Below are 24,735 nucleotides of genomic sequence, written 5' to 3'. Positions count from 1 at the left end.
TGACTATCCCTCAACTCCCTGCGTTTTCATGTGTTCATCTAAAAGCCTCTTAAACACCATTATCATATTTGCTTCCATCACAACCCCTGGCAGTTCGCCGCAGGCACCTCCCACCCTCTGCGTAAAGAAAAACACTCTCCATGTTTCCAGTAGTGGGAGAGTGTAGGATCACTTGGCACCTCCTCAGAATTGAAGCACATCTCTTCAGAACAGAGATGAGAAGAAATTTCATTTGTCAGAGGGTGATATTTGTTGCCACAGATGGCTATGGAGGCCAAGTTATTGAGTATATTTAAAGCAGAGGTTGATAGGTTCTTGGTTAGTAAGGTTATGGGAAGAAGGCAGAAGAATGGGGTTGAATGGTGGAGCAGACTTAATGGGCTGAATGGCTTGCTTCTGCTCGTGTGTCTTATGGTCTCATTTGAGCTTTCATTTCTTATTCACTGTTTTGTGCTGTCTGTAAGGAGTGAATCTTCAGAATTCTCTGCCCCCATGGGTGGTGGAGGCCAGATCATTGGACATACTCAAGGTGGAGACCTATACCGTAAATACTTGAACCATCAGGGAGGGTTAGACCTCAAGAGATTGGAGCAGAATTAGGCCATTTGGCCCATCATGTTATCTCTGCCACTCCATCATGGCTGATTTATTATTCCACCCAACTCCATAGGGAACTGGCACAAATGAAGAGTTAAGAGCTGAGGTGGATCAGCCATGGTCATATTGATTGGCTGGGCAGGTAGTGGCCTACTCCTGATTCTGTTGGGATCTCCCTGTGGCCATCTATTTTAATTCCACTTTCCATTGCCCTCAACCCCACTCCTCTTCACCACTCCCCATCTCCTTTTCCCTCTCTCACCTTAACTCCTTGCCTGCCCATCACCTCTGGTGCTCCCCTCTCCTTTTCTTTCTTCTGTGGCCTTCTGTCCTCTCCTATCAGCCTCCCCCTTCTGCAGCTCTATATCTCCTTCACCTATCAACTTCCCAGCTCTTTACTTCATCCCTTCCACTCCCTATTTCACCTATCATCCTGTGTTTCTCTCTCCTGTCCTCCCATCTTTTAAATCTTCTTACCTCAGCTTTTTGTCTCCCGTCCTGATGAAGGGTCTCAGCCTGAAATATCGACTGTACTTTTTTCCATAAATGCCTGCTGAGTTCCTCCAGCATTTTGTGTGTGTTGGTTGGACCTCCAGCATCTGCTGATGTTCTCTTGTTAGTGAGGTAGTGTTCGTGGGTTCAAAGCCCATTCAGAAATCAGATGGCAGAGGAGAAGAAGCTATTCCTGAATGATTCTGTGTGTGCCTTCAGATCCTTGTATCTCCTCCCTAATGGTAACAATGAGAAGAGGGCATATCCTGGGTGAACAAATGGCAGTTGAGCTGCTTGGGGAGCATTACCCTGGACTTCAGGAGGGCTCGGAGTGACCACTCCCCACTAAACATCGACGACTCCTAGGTAGAGATCGTTAAGAGCACCAAATTTCTTGGTGTTCACCTGGTGGAGAATCTCACCTGGTCCCTCAACACCAGCTCCATAGCAAAGAAAGCCCAGCAACGTCTCTACTTTCTGCAAAGGCTGAGGAAAGTCCATCTCCCACCCCCCCATCCTCATCACATTCTACAGGGGTTGTATTGAGAGCATCCTGAGCAGCTGTATCACTGCCTGGTTCGGAAATTGCAACATCTCGGATCGCAAGACCCTGCAGCGGATAGTGAGGTCAGCTGAGAAGATCATCGGGGTCTCTCTTCCCGCCATCACGGACATTTACACTACACACTGCATCCGCAAAGCGAACAGCATTATGAAGGACCCCATGCACCCCTCATACAAACTCTTCTTCCTCCTGCCGTCTGGGAAAAGGCACCGAAACATTTGGGCTCTCACGACCAGACTATGTAACAGTTTCTTCCCCCAAGTCATCAGACTCTTCAATACCCAGCGTCAGGACTGACACCTTACTGACCCACTGTCCTGTTTATTATTTACTGTAATCCCTGCACTGTTTTGTGCACTTTATGCAGTCCTGGGTAGGTCTGTAGTCTAGTGTAGTTTTTTTCTGTGTTGTTTTTTTTCGTAGCTCAGTCTAGTTTTTGTACTGTCATGTAACACCATGGTCCTGAAAAAACTTTGTCTCATTTTTACTATGACCTGTACCAGCAGTTATGGTTGAAATGACAATAAAAGTGACTTGACTTGATCTCATGTCTGAGATATTGTCTCGTTGCATCACAGCCTGATATGGAAGCTCCAATGCCCAGCAACAGAAAAGCCCACAGAAAGTTGGGGATGCACTCAGTCTATCACTTGCAAAGCCCTCCCCACTAACGAGTGCTGCCTCAAGGAAGTAGCATTTATCATCACAGACCCTCACAGACCAGCCCATGCTCTCTCCTCACTACTACCATGAGGCAGGAGGTACAGGAGCCTTAGGTCACACACCAGCAGGTTGAGGAACAGTAATTACCCTACAACCATCGGACTTTTGAACCAGCATGCTTAACTTCACTCAACACGACACTGAATTGATTCTGTAACATATACACTCACTTCAAGGACTTTTACAACTCATGTTCATGGTATTATTTTTTATTTGCACATTTTGTCTTCTTTTGCACGTTGTTTTTTTGCCAGTCTTTGTGCATAGATTTTCATAAAATTCTAATATATTACTTTTTTTCCTGTAAATGCCTATAAAGGTTAATCTCAAGGTAGCATATGGCAACAGATATGTTCTTTGATAATAAATTTACTTTGAAATGGGCAAGATTCTGGAAATAAATTACATTTCATCTGAAAGAAGGTGGTTCCAATATAAGAGCAATTTCCCTGGACGGGGCAGCAGTTCAGCCTGGCTTCAGTCACTGTGCTGGGCTAGATCTCGCACCTCATTTGAAACAGATATGAGACTACAGTGTGAGGGGCAGGGTGTTGTTATAGCTAAGTGTGTATACACAGAATGTTTCATTTTGGGAAAAATATACAATAGATGGCTACTTTATTAGGTATACCTGTACATTAATACAAATATCCAATCAGTCAACCATGTGGCAGCAACTCAATGTATAAAAGCATGCAGGCATGGTCAAGAGGTTCGGTTATTGTTCAGACCAAACCTCAGAATGGGGAAAAAATGTGATCTAAGTGACTTTGACCATGCAGTGATTGCTGGTGCCAGACGGGGTGGTTTGAGTATCTCAGAAACTGCTGATCTCCTGGAATTCCTACACACAGCAGCCTCTAGAGTTTACAGAGAATGGTGTGGAAATCAAAAAGCAAAACATCCAGCGAGTGGCAGCTCTGTGGACAAAACCGCCTTGTTGATGAAAGAGGTCAGAGGAGAACATCCAGGCTGATTCAAGCCAACAAGAAGGTGACAGTAACCCAAATAACCACTTGTTACAATGGTGGTGTGCAGAACAGCATCGCTGAATTGGATGGGCGACAGCAGCAGAAAACCACACTGGGTCCACTCCTGTACCTAATAAAGCAGCAAATCCGTCCACTCACATTCTAGATTTTGAGGGATTCATTATTAAAAATAAAACAGGGTTTACTGTTTAAGAGATAGAACATAAAATATAAAACATAGAATATCAAACAGTACAACACAGCAGTAGGTTAATCCGTAAAGCCAGTAGGTAAAGCCGTATCAGACTAATTAGATACCTAATGAAATGTACCCTTTCTCTGTTCCCTCTATTCATTTGCCTGTCTAAGAGCCTCTTACTATCATCCCCGGCTGTGAATTCCAGGCACCCACCATTCTCCCGTAAACAAAAACATGTCCTACCCATTATTTGAACTTTTCCCTCTCAGGTTAAATGTGGGTCATCTAGTATTAGGCATCTTGATCCTGAGAGAAATATGTGGATGTCTACTCTATCCAATGCCTCTCACTATGTATTCGACTACTATCGGGTCTACCCGTAGCCTCTCTGCCGTTCCTGAGGAAACAAGAAAAGTTTGTCCAAGTTCTCTTTACGGCACACAAGAGGAGCTGGCCAAACTTGATTGGAAAGGGACACTAACAGGAATGGCAGCAGAACAGCAATGGCTGGAATTCTCCCTTCTGGGAGCAATTCAGAAGGTGCAGGATAGATACATCCCAAAGAAGAAGTATTCTAAAGGCGGAAGATGCAACTGTGGCTGACAAGGGAAGTCAAAGCCAGCATAAAAGTCAAAGAGAGGACATCTAATAGAGTAAAAATTAGTGAGAAGTTAGGGGATTGGGAAGCTTTTAACAACCAACAGAAGACAACTAAAAACATCATAAAGAAGGAAAAGATGGAATACAAAGGTAAGCTAGCCAATAATATTAAAGAGGATACCAGAAGTTTTTCCAGATGTATGAAGAGTTAAAGAGAGGCAAGAGTGGGTATCAGACTGCTGGAAAATGATGCCAAAGAGGTATTAATGGGGACAAGGAAATGGCAGACGAACTGAATAAGCACTTTGCATCAGTTTTCACTGTGGAAGACTCTAGCAGTATGCTGGAAGTTCAAGAACGTCAGGGGTAGAAGTGAGTTTAGCTGTTATTACTAAGGAGAAGGTGCTTGGGAAACTGAAAGGTCTGAAGGTAGATAAATCACCTGGACCAGATGGTGTACACTCCAGGATTCTGAAAGAGGTGAGTGTGGAGATTGTGAAGGCACTGGTAATGATATTTCAAGAATCCGTGATTCTGGCATGGTTCCGGAAGACTGGAAGATTGTAAACATCACTTCACTCTTCAAGAAGGGAGGGAGGCAGAAGAAAGGAAACATTAGGCCAGTTAGTCTGCCCTCAGTGGTTGGGAAAATGTTGGAGGTGATTATTAGGAATGAGGGTTTGGGGTACTTGGAAGCACTTGATAAAATAGGCCAAAGTCAGCATGGTTTCCTTAAAGAAAAATCTTGCTTGACAAACCTGTTGAAATTCAATAAAGAAATAACAAGCAGGATAGGCAAAGGAAAATAAGTTGATGTAGTGTACTTGGATTTTCAGAAGGCCTTTGACAACAATCTACACATGAGGCTGCTAAACAATTTAAGAAACCATGGTATTACAGAAAAGGTTCTAGCACGGATAGAGCATTGGGTGATTGGCAGGAGGCAAAAAGTGGGAATAAAGGGAGCCTTTTCTGGTTGGCTGCCTGTAACTACTGGTGTTCTACAGGGCTCTGTGTTGGGACCTCTTCTTTTCACATTGTATGTCAATGATTTAGAGGATGTAATTGATGGATTTGTGGCAAATGCAATGTTAGCATTCATTTTGAGAGGCCTTGAATATAAAAAAGAAGGGTATAATGTTCGGGCTTTATAAGGCATTGGTAAGGCCTTTCTTGGAATTGTTTTGGGCCCCTTATCTAAGAAAGGATGTGCTGACATTGGAGAGGGTTCAAAGGAGGTTCACAAAAATTATTCCAGTGTTGTATTATTCCAGCCTGTCATATGAGAAGCGTTTGGTGTTTTTTTTCTCAGGGCAGAAATGGCTAAATCAAAAGGCAATAATTTGAAAGTGATTGGAGGAAAATATAGGGGATGTTAGATACAAGAGATTCTGTAGATGCAGGAAATTCAGAGTAACACACACAAAATGCTGAAGAAATTCAGCAGGTCCTCTAGTGTCTGTGGAAATGAACATCGATTTCTCTTTCCAGTTCCATTATTTCTTTTTTCTCTCCCTTATTCTTTTTCCCTCTTCTTTCAGTCCCCACTCTGGCCTCTTACCTCTTCCCCTCACATGCCTATCACTCCTCTGTACCGTCCTTCCTCAATTTCTCCCTTGGTCCACTCTCCTCTCCTACCAGATTACTCCTTCTCCACTCCTTTACCTTTTCCACCTATCACATTGACCGCTCGTTTCCGCGGATGCTGCCCGACCCGCTGAGTTCCTCCAGTTTGTTTGTACGTGTTGATTTTACTATTCACCTTCTGGCTTGTCCTTCTTCCCTTCCCCACCTTTTTATTCTGGCATCTTCCCCCTTTGTCTCCAGTACTGATGTAGGCTCATCCATTTCCACTGATGCTGCCTGACCTGCAGCGTTTTGGATATGTTAGAGGTAAGTATTTTTGTTACAGGGTGTGGTGAATGAGAGGAATGCGCTGTATGGTGGAGGTAGAGGCGGATATATCCGTGCCGTTTAAAAGACTGTTGGATAGGCACATGGATGGAAGTAAATGGAGGGTTATGTAGGAGGGAAAGTTTAGGTTTCCCTGGGAGTCTCAGTGTAGGTTAAAAGGTCGGCACAACCTCATTGACCGAACAGACTGAACTGTGCGAAGTTACATATTCTAAGTCCTTGGCATTTATATCCTGGATATGTATGCCCATGACAACAATAAACTTGAATTTGACCTTGATCACTGGGTCTAAATCCTCGAATTCCCAACAGCACTGTGAGTGCACTTTCAGCAGAACGGTTGCAGGTACCGTAACGGTTAGGCGACGCTGTTATAGCCCTGGGGTGTTCTGGAGTTCAGAGTTCAAGCCTGGCATCATCTGTAAGGAGTTTCCTCGATGCATGGGTTTCCCCTGGGTGCTACATTTCCTCCTACAGTCCAAAGCTGTGCCAGGTAGGTTAATTGGTCATTGTAGATCGTCCTGTGACTAGGCTGGGGTTAAATTAGAGTGTGGGGCACAGTGTGCTGACATTCCACCATCACCTTCCCAAGGGGGTTTAAGGATGGATGATAAATGCTGGCCGGGATTGTGCCTTTTCAGCTCCGTTCTCCCCGTAAAGGCCCTGTGATCACCCTTTGAATATAATTCCTCCAATACGGATTCAGATTCAGATTTATTCATCGCATGTGCATCGGGTATACAGCGAGATGTGCTGTTTGTGTTGACAACCAACACAGCCAAGGATGTGCAGAGGGACAGCCCACAAGCGTTGCCATACATTCCGGCGCCACCATAGCAATCGCATGATGTCTGAACAACACAAATAGCAGCAGCCACAACGGAACAAAACAAAAACAAGAACAAAACAAGCCTGTCTCCTGCACCTCCCCCCCCCCCCCACACACCCTCCCCTTCACACACACAGACAGGCCTCCAACCCCAGGATAGGCTCAACTTCGGGCCTCCAGTCCTTGTCACCATTCCACCTCCCCGCTCCCCTACACTACCAAATATCTCTTTTTTTTCCCCTTTAAAAAGCTGCTAAAAATAAATCAGATTGATCATACTCTTGCCCATCTGCTGCAGCATCTCTACATGGAAGCCAGTGTCACATTTTGTCCAGTCACTGCTCCTATGAAGGGCGTGGGAGGCCAGGACACTATGGAAGTGCTTGCTGTTGGGCTCTGACGATAAGAGTTAAAAGAACAGAGGTGGAACTGGTTTTTGTTTTTCAATTACATGCCAGAAAGGAGTTTCGCCACAGACTCACAACTCAAAAATATATTTTTTTGCCAGTGCCTATTTTTGGATGTTAGAATATTTTTGTTTACATTTTGTACCCTAATGACATCATGGAACTGACTCAGAGGAGCCAGTGATCTTGACAATGTGAAGCAACTTTAATTAGTGTCAGTACATACAGTCATTAACCCCAAGGATTCTTTTGCATGAACTGTATTCGTGTTAATTCAGCTTTCTTGCACTTAACTCCTTAGAGCTATTTCCCCTGCTGATATTGTTCATGCCATCATTTTTCTCATGTGAAAGCACTTTATGGTTATCTCCAGAGTGGCTCAGCTTTTTAAAGGTGCTTCCATGTTAGTGGGCATTCCTGCTCCGATATACACTCTGTGGGGTGTATGTGGTGTCCAGGGAGGCATAGCAACTCTGGTGAGGGGGCTTGTCATGTCTATTCCGGGGCAGCTCACTCACGTTTGACCCCACCGGACACTCAGCTCTCACCCGTGGCTCCAAGTAGCTGTTTGCGTTTGACAGCAACCACACCCCGGTACACTGCATTGACAAGCAGGCTTGCAGAGTAACGTAATTGGGAGAAATGGACATCATTCCCAGCCACCGACACTCTTGACCCTGATGCTCCGGTGGACTGGGTGATGAGGTCCACAGTGAGATTCAATGGCCAGGAAGGTCGTGCTGCGACGCTTATTGGAGAGTGAGGGTCATGACAAGGCACAAAGGACATGATGGTCATCCAATGTAGCCAAGGAAGACCCCTGTTTGTGACGTATTGTACCACTCGACCTGGACCTCTGAGGTCAAGAGAGTGGAAGTACCCTTGTGCAATGGCATTTCTACTTTTAAAAACTCTCCCACGTTTCCTTAGACACCCACCATACAGGCCGTGGCCACTTTATTAGGTACAGGGGTGGAATCCGGTGTGGTCTTCTTCGACTGTAGCCCATCGACTTCAAGATTCGACACATTGTGCATTCACAGATGCTCTTCTGCACACCATTGGCATACGAGGGTTGATTGATAAGTTTGTGGCCTAAGTTAGAAGGAGTCAATTTTAGAAAACCTAGCACATTTATTTTTCCTACATTTACACACTTAGTCCAGCGGTCATGGAGCGTACGGATCCCTTCTTTGTAGAAATGGTCCACAGGAGGGGTGATTGATAAGTTCGTGGCCTAAGGTAGAAGGAGATGAGTTATTAACTTCAAACCTTCTGTATTTTCACTTAGAGTTGAACTGCATGGCATGTAATGAGAGCTGTATAACTCATCTCCTTCTACCTTAGGCCATGAACTTATCAATCACCCCTGCTGAGGACCACATGGAGGTTCAAGACACTCTCGTTACATGCATATGCAGTTCAACTCTTTGAGTGATTATGCAGAAAGTTTGAAGTTAATAACTCATCTCCTTCTATCTTAAACCACGAACTTATCAATCACCTCCCGCTGTGCACCACTTCTACAAAGAAGGGATCCGTATGCTCCACGACCGCTGGACTAAGTGTGTACATGTAGGAGGGGACTATGTTGAAAAATAAATGTGCTAGGTTTTCTAAAAATGACTCCTTCTACCTTAGGCAACAAACTTATCAATCACCCCTCGTAATGCGTGGTTATTTGAGTTACTGCCTCCTTCCTGTCAGCTTGAACCAGTCTGGCCATTCTTTTCTGACCTCTCTCATTAACAAGGTGTTTTCACCCTCAGAACTGCCATTCACTGTGTGTTTATCTGTTATCGCACAATTCTCTGTAAACTCCAGAGACTGTTGTGCGGGAAAATCCTAGGGCATTAGCAATTTCTGACATACTCGAATCACCCAGTCTGGCACCAACAATCATTCCACAGTCAAAGTGACTTATATCACATTTCATTCCCATTCTGACATTGAGTCTGAACAACAGCTGAACCTCTTGACCATGTCAACAGATCAACAAGCTCCAAAACCTGGACCTCTGTACCTCCTTCTGCAAGTGGATCTTTGACATACTCATCGAGAGGTCAGAATCCATAAGACCATAAGATATAGGAGCAGAGGTAGGCCATTTGACCCATCAAGTCTGCTCCACCATTCAATCATGGGCTGATCCAATTCTTCCAATCATCTTCACTCCCCTGCTTTCTCCCCAAACCCTTTGATGCACTGGTTAATCAAGAACCTATCTATCCTTGTCTTAAATGCACCCAATGACTTGACCTTCACAGCTGCTCGTGGCAACAAATTCCACAGGTTTACCACCCTCTGACTAAAGTAATTTCTCCACATCTCAGTTCTAAATGGATGTCCTTCAATACTGAAGTCGTGCCCTCTTGTCCTAGACTCCCCTACCATGGGAAACAACTTTGCCATATCTAATCTGTTCAGGCATTTTAACATTTGAAAGGAGATCCCCCCTCATTCTCCTGAACTCCAGGGAATACAACCCAAGAGCTTTCAGCCGTTGCTCATACGGTAACCCTTTCATTCCTGGAATCATTGTCGTGAATCTTCTCTGAACCCTTTCCAATATCAGTATATCCTTTCTAAAATAAGAAGCCCAAAATTGCACACAATACTCCAAGTGTGGTCTCATGAGTGCCTTATAGAGCCTCAAAATCACATCCCTGCTCTTGTATTCTGTACCTCTAGAAATGAATGCCAACATTGCATTTGCCTTCTTCACCACCGACTCAACTAGACACTAGAATACTACTGCACAGTACAGGCCCTTCGGCCCTTGATGTTGTGCTGACCTATATATTCCTTAAAAAAGAAGTACTAAACCCACACTACCCGGTAACCCTCTATTTTACTTTCATCCATGTGCCTGTCCAAGAGGCTCTTAAATACTCCTAATGTTTTAGCCTCCACCACCATCCCTGGCAAGTCATTCCAGGCACCCACAATCCTCTTCTTAACTATCCTATCAACCTGTGCAGCGACCTTGTGGTATGCATGGATTTGAACCCCACTCCTACCCTCTGCTTTCTTCCTGTAAGCCAATTTTGTATCCAAACAGCCAAGGTTCCACTGATCCCATGCCTCATGACTTTCTGGATGAGTCTCTTGTGGGGGACCTTGTCAAATGCCTTGCTAAAATCCATGTAGACCACATCTACCACCCTACCCTCATCAATTTCTTTTGTTACCTTTTCAAAAAACTCAATTAGGCTAGTGAGGCACGACCTTCCCTTCACAAAGCCATGTTGACTATCTTTGAGTAGACTGTACTTCTCCAAATGCTCGTAGGTCCTATCCTTAAGAATCCTTTCCAATAGTTTGCAGACCACTGACGTAAGACTCACCGGTCTATAGTTCCCAGGATTCTCCCTATTACCTTCCTTAAATAAGGGAATGACATTTGTCATTCTCCAATCCTCCGGCACCTCCCCTGCAGCCAAAGAGGATTCAAAGATTGTAGCCACTGCTCCAGCGATCTCTTCTCTCACTTCCCACAGCAACCTGGGGTATATCACATCTGGCCCTGGGGACTTAGCAATCTTGATGTTTTTAAGAAGATCCAACACTTCTTCTTCCTTAATCTCCACATTGTCCAGCACACAGGACTGTTCTATTTTGACCTCACCCTGATCAAGGTCCTTTTCACTTGTGAATACTGAAGCAAAGTATTCATTTAGGACCTCCCCTAACCTCCTCTGCCTCCAGGCACATGTTGCCTTCTTTATCCTTTAGCAGCACCACCTTCATTCTTGTCATCCTTCTGTTCTTCACATACGCATAGAATGCCTTGGGGTTCTCCTTAATCCTACATGTCAAGGCCTTCTCATGTCCCCTTCGAGCTCTCCTTTCTTAAGCTCCTTCCCAGCTACCCTATATTTCTCATGAGCCCCTCCTGCTTCCTGCTTCTTGTATCTAACATATGCTTCCTTCTTCCTCTTGACGAGTTGCCTCACGTGTTTCGTCAGCTACGGTTTCCTTTTTTGTACCATTTTTTCCTTATCTCAGTGGGATAAACCTATTCTGAACCCAGCACAAGTGGTCCCTAAATTTCCTCCACATTACTTCTGTGCTTTCACCCTTGAACATCTGTTTCCAATTTGCTCTCACTAGTTCCTGCCTTATCCCTTCAAAGTTAGCCCTTCCCCAGTTAAGCACGTTCCCATTTTGTCTGTTTTTATCCTTTTCCATAGCTATGCTGAAGCTAAGGGAATTGTGGTCACTCTCAGCAAAATGCTCCCCCACCAAGAGGTCTACCACCTGACCAGGTTCATTACCCAGAACTAGATCCAGTATAGCCTCTCTTCTCGTCTGCTGGTCCACATACTATGTCAGGAATTTTTCTTGAACACACCTGACAAATTCAGCCCCATCTACCCCCTTGCACTCAGGAGGTGCCAGTCAATATGAGGGAAGTTGAAATCACCCATAACTACAACCCTGTATTTCCTGCACCATTCTAAAATCTGCCTGCTTATCTACTCCTCGGTGTCCTGAGGGCTATTTGGGGGCCTATAGACTACTCCCAGCACAGTGATTGATCCCCTCTTATTTCTGACTTCCACCCAGACTGACTCCGTGGACACTCCCTCTGCAGCGTCCTCCCTTTCTATAGCCGTTATACTATCCCTGACCAGTAATGCTACTCCCCCCCCCCCACCCACTTTTCTACCTCCCATCCTATTCCTTTAAAAACACCTGAACCCCGGTACCGCATCATCCAATCCTGCCCTTCCTCCAGCCAAGTTTCAGTAACGGCCACAACATCGTAGTTCCGCTTACTGATCCATGCTCTAAGTTCATCCCTTTATCCGTAATACTCCTCACATTGAAATAGACACATTTCAGCCCCTCTAACTGGCTATATTTATGTTTTGTAGCCTACCTGTCCTTCCTCACTAACTCAGAGCACAGAGCATCATGCCCTTGTCCTTCTACCCTAATCTCTGCACTCACTTTCTGATTCCCACCCCCCTGCCAAACTAGTTTAAACCCTCCCCAACAGCTCTAGCAAACCTGCCTGCCAGGATATTGGTCCCTTTCCAGTTCAGGTGCAGCCCGTCATTTTTGTACAGGTCAGACCTTCCCCAGAAGAGATCCCAATGATCCAGAAATCTGAACCCCTGTCCCCTGCACCAACTCTTCAGCCACACATTCATCTGCCATAACTTCCTGTTCCTACCCTCTCTGTCTCGTGGCACAGGCAGCTATCCCGAGATTACCACCCTTGAGGTCCTGCTTTTTAACTTCTTTCCTAACTCCCTATATTCCTTCTTCAGGACCTCATCCCTACTCCTATCTATGTCATTAGTCCCCACGTGGACCACGACATCTGGCTGCTCACCCTCTCTCCTGAGAATACCAAGAACTCGATCCGAGTTATCGTGGACCCTGGCACCAGGGAGGCAACAGACCATCTGGGATTCTCAATTTCTCCCACAGAACCTCTTATCTGTCCCCCTGACTATCGAATCCCCTATCACTACTGCTCTCCCCTTTTCCCTCCTTCCTTTCTGAGCTGAGGGTCCAGTCTCGGTGCCAAAGGTTGATCTGGAGGTTAACCTTTAGGTTGTCCTGCACAAGGACTCTCAAGTCCCTTTGCATCTCTGCATTTTGAATTCTCTCCCCATCTAAATAACAGTCTGCCCATTTATTTCTTCCACCAAAGTACATGACCATACTCTTTCATTTGCCACTTCTTTGCCCATGCCCCTAAACTATCTAAGTCTCTCTGTTTCCTCAACACTACCTGATCCTCCACCTATCTTTGTATCATCGGCAAATTTAGTCACAAATCCATTAATACCATAGTCCAAGTCATTGACATACATCATAAAAAGCAGCGGTCCCAATACTGACCCCTGTGGAACTCCACTGGTAACCAGCAGCCAGCCAGAATAGGATCCTTTTATTCCCACTCTCTGTTTTCTGCCGACCAGTCAATGCTCCACCCATGTTAGTAACTCCCCTGTAATTCCATGGGCTCTTATCTTGCTAAGCAGCCTCATGTGTAGCACCTTGTCAAAGACCTTCTGAAAATCCAAGTACACCACATCTACTGCATCTCCTTTGTCTACCCTGCTTGTAATTTCCTCAAAAAATTATAGTAGGTTAGTCAGGCAGGATTTTCCTTTCAGGAAACCATGCTGGCTTTGGCCTGTCTTGTCATGTGCCTCCAGGTACTCCGTAATCTCATCCCTAAGGATTGATTCCAACAACTTCCTAACCACTGATGTCAGGCTAACAGGTCTATAGTTTCCTTTCTGCTGCCTCCCACCCTTCTTAAATAGCAGAGTAACATTTGCAATTTTCCTGTCATCTGGTACAATGCCAGAATCTATTGATTCTTGAAAGATCATTGTTAATGCCTCCGCAATCTTTCCAGCTACTTCCTTCAAAGGATGAGGGTGCATTCCATCAGATGCAGGAGATTTATCCACCCTCAGACCATTAAGCTTCCTGAGCACCTTCTCAGTCATAATTTTCACTGCGCAAACTTCATTTCCCTGACACTCTTGAATGTCTGGTATACTGCAGATGTCTTCCATTGTGAAGACTTATGCAAAATACGCATTCAGTTCCTTTGCCATCTCTGTTTCTCTCATTACAGTATCTCCAGGGTCATTTTCTATTGGTCCTATATCTGCCTTCAACTCTCTTTTACTCTTTATATACTTAAGAAAGATTTCAGTATCGTTTGATATTAGTTGCCAGTTTCCTTTCATAATTCATCTTTTCCTTCCTAATGACCTTCTTAGTTTCCTTCTGCAAGTTTTTAAAAGCTTCCCAATCCTCTATCTTCTCACTAGCTTTGGCTTCCTTGCATACCCTCTCTTTTGCTATTATTTTGTCATTTGTCAGTTGTCAGCCACGGTAGTGTCCTTCTTCAATTCCAAAATTTCTTCTTATTTGGAATATATCTGTCTTGCACTTCCCTCATTTTTTGCAGAAACTCCAGCCATTGCTGCTCTGCTGTCCTTCTTGTTAGTGTCCCTTTCCAGTCAACCTTGGCCAGTCCCCTTCTCATGCCATTGTAATTTCCTTTATTCCACTGAAATACCGACACTATGGAATTTAGTTTCTCTGTCTCAAATTTCAAAGTGAACTTGATCATGTTGTGATTACTGTTCCCTAAGGTTTCCTTAACCTTAAGCTCTCTTATCACCTTCGGATCATTGCACAGCACCCAATCCAGCACAGCCGATCCCCTAGTGGGCTCAACAACAAGCTGTTCTAAAAAGCCATCCCTTAGACATTCAACAATTCTCTCTCTTGAGGTCCAGTACTGACCTGGTTTTCTGACACGCCTTTTCTAAGTCCTACTGTAATTTGTGATCCACATCCCAGCTGCTGTTTGGAAGCCTGTATACAACTGCCATTAGGGTCCTTTTACCCTTGCCATTTCTTAACTCAACCCATAGAAACTCTTCACCTTCTAATCCTATGTCATCCTTTTCTAATGATTTAATATTATTTCCACCCCCTCTGCCTACTAACTTATCTTTCTGATACACCGTATATCCTTGGACTTTCAACTCCCAATAGCAGCCATCCTTTAGCCAAGTTTCAGAGATGGCAGTGCAGGTCAGAAATAATATCTCCTCCTCATTGATAACCAACACTGGTACACCTCAAGCATATATGCCTAGGCCACGGCTCTACTCTTTCTACACTCATGGTTATGTGTCTTGGCACAGCTCATACACCATTTCCAAATTTGTCGATGATACAACTATTGTTGGTAGAATTTGAGATGCTGATGAGGAGTAGAGGAGAGTGACAGATAAGCTGGTTGAGTGATGTTGCAGTCATTGCCAGTAAGACCAAGGAATTGATTGATTGTGGACTTCAGGGAGTAAAGTGAACACACAGCAGTCCTCATCAAAGGATCAGCAGTGGAAAAGGTGAGCAGTTTCAAGTTCCTGGGTGTCAACATCTCTGAGGATCTGTCACGGACCCCACATAAGAACATGAGAAATAGGAGCAGGAGTAGGCCATCTGGCCCATCAAGCCTGCCCCACCATTCAGTAAGATCATGGCTGATCTGTCTGTAAACTCAGCTCCATCTACCTGCCTTTTCCCCATAACTCTTAATTCCCCTACTATGTAAAAATATAACTGTATCTTAAATATATTTAGTGAATAAGTCTCAACTGCTTCCCTGGACAGAGAATTCCACAGATTTACCACTCTGGGAAAAACAGTTTCTCCTCATCTCCATCCTAAATCTTCTCCCCTGAATCTTGAGGTAATGTCCCCTAGTTCTAGTCTCACCTACCAATGGAAACAACTTTCCTACTTGTATCTTATCTATCCCTTTCAAAATGTTGTATGTTTCTATAAGATCCCCTCTCATTCTTCTGAACTCCAGAGAGTACAGTCCCAAGTGACTCAATCTCTCCTCATACGTTAACCTCTTCATCCCTGGAATCAACCTGGTGAACCTCCTCTGCACTGCCTCCAAAGCCAGTATATCCTTCCTCAAGTATGGAGACCAGAACTGCATACAGTACTCCAGGTGCGGCCTCACCAGTACTCTGTATAGTTGCATCGTGACCTCCCTGCTCTTGAATTCAATCCCTCTAGCAATGAAGGCCAACATTCTGTTTGCTTTCTTAATAACCTGTTATACCTGCAAGCCAACTTTTTGCGATTCATGCACAAGCACTCCCAAGTCCCTCTGCACAACAGCACACTGCAATCTTTCACCATTTAAATAATAATCTGCTCTTCTATTATTCCTTCCAAAGTGGATGATCTCGCATTTACCAACGTTGTATTCCATCTGCCAGACCTTGGCCCACTCACTTAACCTATCTATATCCCTTTGCAGACTCTCCACATCCTCTGTACAATTTGCTTTTCCGCTCAGTTTAGTGTCATTGGCAAATTTTGCTATGCTACACTCAGTCCCCTCTTCCAAATCATCAATGTAAATGGTAAACAGCTGCGCCACCCCACTCACCACTGACTGCCAACCAAAGAAACACCCATTTATACCAACTCTCTGCCTTCTATTGGTTAACCAATCCATATCCATGCCAATACATTTCCTCCAACTCCATGCATCTGTACCTTATTTATAAGTCTCTTGTGTGGCACCTTATCGAACGCCTTCTGGAAACCCAAGTATATGACGTCCACCCGTTCCCCTCTATCCACTGCACTCATTATGTCCTCAAAGAACTCCAGTAAGTTTGTCAAACAGGACCTGTCCTTTCTGAATCCATGCTGCGTCTGTCTAATGGAACCACTCCTTTCTAAATGTTGTGCTATTTCTTCCCTAATGACAGCTTCAAGCATTTTCCCGACTACAGACGTTAAGCTAACTGGCCTATAGTTGCCTACATCCTTTTAAAAAAAGTGACATGACGTTTGCTATCTTCCAATCCGTCAGGAACTGCTCAGAGTCTGGAGAGTTTTGGTAAATGATTACCAACGCATCTACTATAACCTCCGCCAATTACCTCAGTACCCTGGGATGCATCCCATCAGAACCAGGGTACTTATCAACCTTCAGACCCTCCAGTTTGCTCATCATTATCTCTTTAGTGACAGTGATTTTATTGAGGTCCTCACCTCCCATTTCATCCATAACATCATTCTTTGGCATATTAGACGTGTCCAACACCATGAAGACTGACACAAAATAGTCGTTCAATGCCTCAGCCATTTCCTTATCACCCAATATCAATTTCCCCTTCTTGTCTTTCAAGTGACCTACATTGATTGTAGCCACCCTCTTCCGCTTTATATATTTATAAAAACTTTTGCTATCTGTTTTTATATTTTGTGCTAATTTACTTTCATACTCTATCTTCCCTTCCCTTATTTCTTGTTTAGTTGTTCTTTGTTGCTTTTTAAAGTTTTCCCAATCCTCCGTTCTCCCACTACTCTTTGTCACTTTGTACATATGAGCTTTTAATTTGATACTATCTTTTACTTCCTTAGACATATTGATGCAATTACAAAGTAGGTATATTTCATTAGGAGTTTGAGGAATATTGATATGACATCAAAGACTCTCGCAGAATTCTACAGTACAGTATGGAGAGAATTCTAACCGGTGGCATCACCACTTGGTATGGAGGGGGGCATGGCACAGAATCGGAAAAAGCTGGAGAAAGTTGCAAATTCAGTTAGCTCCATCATGGGTACCAACCTCCCCAGCACTGAGGACACCTTCAAAAGGTGATGCCTCAAAAAGCGGGCATTAATCATTAAGGACCCTCATCAGTCAGGACATGCCCCTTTCTCATTGCCACTATCGAGGAAGAGGTACAGGAGCCTGAAGCCACACACTCAGTGTTTCAGAAACAACTTCTTCCCCTCCACCATTGAATTTCTAAATGAACAATGAATCCATGTAAACTAACTCATCATAGCTTTTATTGCTCTCTTTTGCACAACTTATTTAATTTGTATCTATATTTCCTGTAGTAATTTGTAGTATTTTTTATTGTACTCTGCTGGTGCTGCAAAACAACAAATTTTGTGACGTGTCAATGATGTAACTTGATTCTGATCTCTGCATGCTTTTGTGCATTGAGTTACTGCCACATGATTGGCTGATTAGATATTTGCATTAACGTGCAGGTGTACAAGTTTGCCTAATAACAAATCTACTGAGAGTATTTTGAAATTTTTAGTAATTTTACATTTTTGCACTTTATTGCTGCTGCAAAACAACAAATTTCAGGTCATAGAAAGCAGTGATAAGAAGCTTCGATCCATTGGTATCATCTGCTACTCTATTTTCTTTTATTCTTTCCACTTTGCACAGTCGAAAACCTAAATATTATATCCGTGTGTCCAAATTCTCAAATGCTTGCTCACTGGAAGACATAATCGAGTGCTTCATTTTTCATTAATACACCTTTGTCCTTGTATAGTTTTACAGTTGATCTACTTTGTAGAACTCTCCCTGTTCATGAGGAAGGACCTTGCTCCTTCCGATCATAAGGGCTTTGGGAGACTTGTCCTTCTGTAACGGAAAGATAACAATTAACCTGATTGCAGGTACTCTAATTTTCAAAAGCTTGCCCTGTGATCAGCATCACTGCCGGCAGAAAGTCACCAAGCTAGGTCAGGGAGTGTGCAGGCTCAAATCGTTGTCAGGACCCTCTTACAAGGCACCGATTACACAAAAGTTCAGGAGACAGTATATCACATTGATCATAAGTGCTGCCTTGTAAAATTCTGGATTTTATTAACAATCATGCTAATATTGGGTGGTGGGGTGAAGATTAGTTTCTACCAAAGGAGGTGTAAAGTGCTCCTTCCCTCCGCCAGCCTGCAAGTCACCCTTGGGGAGGATGTAGCACCTGTTTAGCACCCTTCCCCCATCTGATCAGTGTCAAGTGACACCATGGGAGCAGGGAGTGGATGGTTGTATGAGTAGCTGGTGCGTATCATAAGACCTGGTTATGTGACCACTGACGCCAGGCAGACGATCTCTGAAGAGTGTTGATATTGGCTGGGGGGAGGGGGGGGGGGGTCACCCATCTTGTAAAGACACTGCCCAGAAGAAGGCAATGGCAAACCTTTTCTGTAGGAAAATTTGCCAAGAACAATCATGGTCACAAAACAACAATCACCCATGTCATATTACTCAGCACATAATGATGATGATGAAATCAATCTAAGTAGGAGGTGAGCAAGCGCAAAAGACAGCTTGCAGATGGTGAAATCGTCTATGTACATCAGTGAGACCTGATGCAGACTGGTGGACCACTTCAATGAATGCATTCACTCTGTCCTCCCCAAAAGGCTGAATCTCCTGCTGAACACCTATTTCAGCACCTTCAACCTGGTGGCACGTACATTGATTCTCTCACTTCCAATAATTTCTTCCCCCTTCCTCTTCTCTCTTTTCCATTCCTCATTCTGGCCCCCTCTCTCATCCATTCGTTCTCCTCACCTTCCCATTATCTCCTTCTGGTTTTCCTCCTCCCTTCCATTCTGCCATGGTCAACTCTGCTCTCCTATCAGTTCTCTGTTTCTTTCTTCTTTACTTCTTCCACCTATCACCTCCCAGTTTCACACTTCATTCCCACCACCACCCCACCCCCCCCACCCACATACCTTCCCCCTCACACATGGTCTCATCTATCACCTGCAGCAACACACACCAAATGCTGAAGGAACTCAGCAGGTCAAGCAGCATCTACGGAAAAGAGTAAACAGTCGATGCTTCAGGTCGAGACCCTTCTTCAGGAACTGAAGAATGGTTTCAGTCTGAAAGGTCAACTGTTCACCCTTTTCCATAGATCTTGCCTGATCTGCTGAGTTCCTTCAGCATTTGGTGTGTGTTGCTTTGGATTTCCAGCATCTGCAGAATCTCTTGTGTTTGTGGGTTTGCTCATCCATCACCTGCCAGGTTGAACTCCTTCCCCTTCCTTCACCTTCTTATTCCAGCTTCTTCCCCCTTCCTTTCCAGGCCTAATAAAGAGTCTCAGCCCCAAATGTCAACTCTTTATTCCTTTCCATAGATCCTGCCTGTTCTGCTGAGTTCCTCCAGCTTTTTGTGTGTGTTGCTCAAGATCTGCAGAAGTGGAGTGAGTGACAAACCAAAGGAAGTTTCCGCCAGCAATGGGGGAGGGCAGACAGGGGAGGGAGGAAAGGATGATCAGGAGGTGAATGAAGACTGGAGGAGATTTCATTGTCTTGGGACATGGGAGGCTATTCGGCCCTTTGCATGCATGCCAGTTCACAAAATGATCCAACCTCCCCGTTAATTTTGCTGTAACATTTTCTCCCTCATTCCCATCATCTCCCCCCACTCCCTCCCCCTCAGATTTCATCACTCACCTAGCACACTAGGACCAATTCACAGTGGCTAATTAATCAATCAGCATCTTTGGAATGTGTTTTGAAACCAGAGCGCCCTGGGGAAATCCACATGCTGGCAAGAAAAATGTGCAAACTCCACACAGACAGCACCAAAGGCTTTAGTTCAAACACAGATGGCCCATAGCTTGTAAGAGTGTCCTGAAGAGTGAAGTAAAGAAGTAGAGTAAGACCATAAGACCCAGGAGTCAGAATTAGGCCATTTGGCCCATCAAGTCTGCTCTGCCATTCTATCATGGCTGGTTTATTATACCTCTCTACCTCATTCTCCTGTCTTCTCCCTGTAACCTTTGACGCCCATACTAATCAAGAACCTATCAACCTCTGCTTTAAATAGGCCCATTGACTTAGCCTTCACAGCCATCTACGTCAATGAATTCCACAGATTCACCAAACTCTGGCCAAAGAAACTGCTCCTCATCTCTGTACTACAAGGGCATCCCTCTTTCCTGAGGCTGTGTCCTCTGGTCCTAGAGTCTCTCGCCAGAGGAAACATCCTCTCCATGTCCACTCTATCTGGGCCTTTCAACATTCAATATGTTTCAATGAGATCTCCCCTTACTCTTCTAAACTCATGAAATATGTTACTTTCGTGAACCTCCTCTTAACTCCCTCCAATGCCAGCACACCCTTTCTTAGATTTGGGTGCCAAACTGCTCATAATAGTCCAAGTGTGGTTTGACCAAAACTTTATAAAGCCTCAGCATTATATCCTTCATTTTCCTTTCAAGTCCTCTTGAAATGAATATTGACATGGCCTTCAGCGAGGGAATTCAACACCTTGGCAGCATGAAATATAATCAGATAAAGAGCATAATAATAAAAAAGCAATAAATATAAATATATTAGATAGCTTATATACATGGCCTGATTGCATGTCCATAAAGTGACACTAGTACATAAGGTGACTGATAGAAAATGATAATGTAGTGGTATGGAGGCTTGAGTTAGTGAATGGGGGTGTTGATCAGCCTTACTGCTTGGGGAAAGTAACTGTTTTTGGGTCTGGTGGTCCTGGCTTGGGTGTTGTGTTGCCTCCTCCCTGATGGGAGCAGGGTGGGAGGAATCTTTCATGATGTTATTTGCCCTTTTCCAACACCCATCTGTATAGATGTTCATGATGGCGGGTAGGCTGGTGCCAGTGAAGCACTGGGCGGTTTTGACCTATTGTAGAACTTTTTGTCCATCGCAGTGCAGTTTCCGTACCGTGCAGTGATACAGCGTGTTCTGATGTTCTCTACTGCACATCTGTAGAATGATGCTGGTACAGATGTGCATAGTCCTCCTCAGAAAGTAGAGATGTTGGTGAACTTTCTTGACTTTGCAGAATGTGTTCTGGCACCTTGAGAGGTCGTAATGTGATGTGCACTTCCAGGAGTTTAAGACCGTTCATAGAATCCACTGTAATGCTGTAAGAGGGATATGTGTGCTGCAAGTTCTCCTGAAACCGATAACCATTTCCTTTGTCTTGTTGACATTAAGGAAGAGGTTGTTTGCCTCGCACCAGGCCTCAAGTTCTTCAACCTCCTTTCTGTAGGCCGTCTCATGATTATTGGTGATGAACCCCACCGTTGTGTCATTGGTGAACTTGACAATGTAATTACTTGGGTGTTTGGTTGTGCAGTCACATGTGAGCACAGTGTACAACAGTGGGCTCAGCACACAGCCCCGGGGTTCACCTGAGTTTTGGACGTTGGGGAGGGAGGAGTGGTTATGCATCTTGACGACTTGAGTGTTATTGGTTGGGAAGTCGAACACCCTGTTGCATTGTGGCGTATTTAGACCAAGTTTATTCACCAAGGTCTGTGGGACAATGGTGTTGAATGCCAAACTGAAATCCATAAACAGCATTTTGACATAAGACAGTTGGAGAGGGAGGAAATAACACAGTAGTATAAGGATTGGCTACCAATGGCGAGCGGAACAGACAATGGTGAAGATCGCAAAAGAGGCGGTAAAGCCCAGTCCATCACACGCCAAGCCCTCCCTATCACTGAGCAGAGCTACAAAGAGTGCTACCACAAGAAAGCAGCATCTATTATCAAGGACCTGCACCATCCAGGCCATGCTTTCTTCTCTTTACTACCATTGGGCAAGAGGTACAGATGCCTTAGATCCTACGCCGCCAGGTTCAGGAACAGTTATTATTCTATAACTTCTTGAACCAGCAAGAATAACTTTACTCACCTCAATGTTGATCTGACTCTGTAACCTGCAGATTCACCTTCAAGCACTCTACACCTCATGTTCCTGGTATTACTTTGTCTTCATTATTTGCACAATGCATCTTCTTTAGCACATTGGTTGCTTGTCAGTCTTTGTTATCAATACTTTTTCATAAATCCTATTGTATTTCTTTATTTTCCTTTAAATGCCTGCAAGAAAATTAATCTCAAGGTAATATTTTTGTTTGGGATCAATAAAGTATCTATCTGTCTATATGGTGACATGAGCCCTGATGAAGGGTCTTGACCCAAAACGTCAACTGTTTATTCCTTTTCATAGATTCTGCCTGACCTGCTGAGTTCCTCCAGTGTGTTGTATGTGTTCCTTTGGATTTCCAGAGTCTGCAGAATCTCTTGTGTTTTATATGGTGACACTTTGATAATAAATTTACTTTGAACTTTGAACAATGGTGAAAAGGAGGTTGCCTGGGAGGTCAATTGAGCGTCAGAGAGTTTAGCAGCACACAACAGATGGCGATGGCAAAACAAACCTGTCTTGAAAAACAGGAACATGTTAAAATTTAAACTCCTGGCGGCTTCTCTGGCACAGCAAGAGACATCTGCTCAATGTGGGATCCAAGGAATTAGCTCAGGGCCTTGTACTTTCCAGGAAGTTTCACAGTAGGAAAGAGAAAATACTGGGATAATTTCCCAACTCAAAGAATGCAGGTTTTCAATGGCATTATACTAGATCTAGAAAAGAGGGAGAGTAGGTTTTTGTACACGCAGAGTAATGAGTGCGAGGAACGTGCTGCCAGGAATGGTGGTGGAGACAGATACATTGGGAATCTTTGAGAGATTCTTAGATAGTCACACAGATGAAAGAAAAGTGGAGGGTTATGTGGGAGGGAAATGTTAGATTAACCTTTGTGTTTGTTAAAAGGTCAGCACAACTCCGTGAGCTAAAGGCCTGTACTGTCCTGTAAAATTCTAGGGTGACACAGTAGTATAATGGTTAGCAAAGTGCTTTACAGTACAAGTGACCCACGTTCAGTTCTTACCAAGGAGTTTGTACATCCTCCCCGTGACCATATGGGTTTCCTCCAGCTGCTCCAGTTTCCTGTCACAGTCCAAAGACCTACTGGTTGGCAGGTTAATTGGTCATTGCAAATTGTCCTGTGCTTAGGCTAGGGTTAAATCGGGGATTGGTGGGTGGTGAGGCTTGAAGGACTGAAGGAGCCTGTGGTGTGCTGTATCTCAATAAATAAACAAACAAACAAACAAATAAATAAATGCTCTTTGTTCTATGAAGATTTATTAAATTATCAAGACAATAAATTTAAAACATAGAACACAGAACAGTACAACATAGGAACAGGCCCTGAGGAAGTAGAGGCATTGGTGACTTTTCTTGGCCGTGGCATCAACGTAGTTGGACCAGGACGGCCTATTGATGTTTGCTCTTATTAATTGAAAATGACGGAATAAAGCCTGTTGCTAACTTTACAGTGTGAGATGAACACAGTGGCCTCTGGAATAGAGAAAGGTGCCAGGAAGATTCCCAGAAGTTGAGTTGGATGTTCCTCAGCAGATGGGCTGGTATATGCAGCAAATGTTGGAGATGCTCTGAACTGTGTAAGGGTTGTGTGACAGAAGTACGCAGTTATGGCCCAAGTGCAGAGGGATAGACGTTGAAGTGGAAGAACAGTTCACCGACTTTTAAAGAGAACTGTGCAGAATTAAAGGAAAAACATTAAACGCTCGGCTAACAGGGCCGTGCACTGAAACCTCTCAGATTGAAAGCTAACACTGACACTGCAGCTGGGAAGCAGTAACTTAATACTAAATGAATACCACGCCTTTACAGTGTCTATCGAAATGGTAGTCTTCTTTCCCAGAACGAGGACGAAGGTAAGCAGGGAGCGTAGACGTTGCTGTGATTTTGGTCAAGTCTTAACAAGACTGGAACAAGAGAAAAGGAGTTAAATGTCACAATGAAACATTAATAGGCATACTCATGAGCGTGATTGCCCAACCTGTTCCACAGCCCACCTGCGAGGGCGCGCAGACACTGCAACAGAGTCTGTTGTTGGAACATCTTGAGAGTGCAGTCAGGATCCAAACTATATATAGCCTGATAATAACAGTAACTCAGGAGCAAGAGAAGGCCATGGGTGGACGGGAAGGAAGCCTGTTTCATCCAGCCAGCAGACAGCGAGTGCAGACAGTTAGGGAATGTTTAGGAGGATTCACACGGTGATGGTTGAGGTCGGTGGGAGTGAGGGCAACGGGTAGAATGATAATGCAATGAAGGCCCATCTGCTAGGGAAGGTAGAGGTTGTCTCCGCTAGGTGGAAAAGCAGGGTAACAGTGGTAGAGAAAAGAGGTGTGGCATAGTTAGGGTGGGTGGAGTATGCCAGTGGT

The 24,735-nt window shown here is 44.3% G+C and overlaps 1 long non-coding RNA gene across 2 annotated transcripts; it reads right to left on the bottom strand.

Annotated features, from left to right (window-relative positions):
• Positions 1 to 18,000: 18,000 nt before the first annotated feature.
• LOC140729966 (uncharacterized) lies at positions 18,001 to 24,510 on the bottom strand. Of its 2 annotated transcripts, XR_012099445.1 has the most exons (4): positions 23,373 to 24,510; positions 22,334 to 22,521; positions 20,108 to 20,287; positions 18,001 to 18,281 (listed from the first exon to the last, which is right to left on the bottom strand). It is a non-coding gene; the product is annotated as an uncharacterized lncRNA (long non-coding RNA). The 2 variants fall into 2 exon arrangements; XR_012099446.1 differs by lacking the exon at positions 20,108 to 20,287.
• Positions 24,511 to 24,735: the final 225 nt, after the last annotated feature.

This window comes from Hemitrygon akajei, chromosome 7 (genome assembly GCF_048418815.1).
Source record: "Hemitrygon akajei chromosome 7, sHemAka1.3, whole genome shotgun sequence".
In the NCBI taxonomy this organism is placed as follows: Eukaryota; Metazoa; Chordata; class Chondrichthyes; order Myliobatiformes; family Dasyatidae; genus Hemitrygon; species Hemitrygon akajei.
The sequence above is the reverse complement of the archived record's forward strand: the minus strand, read 5'-3'. Positions and strand labels throughout refer to the sequence as shown.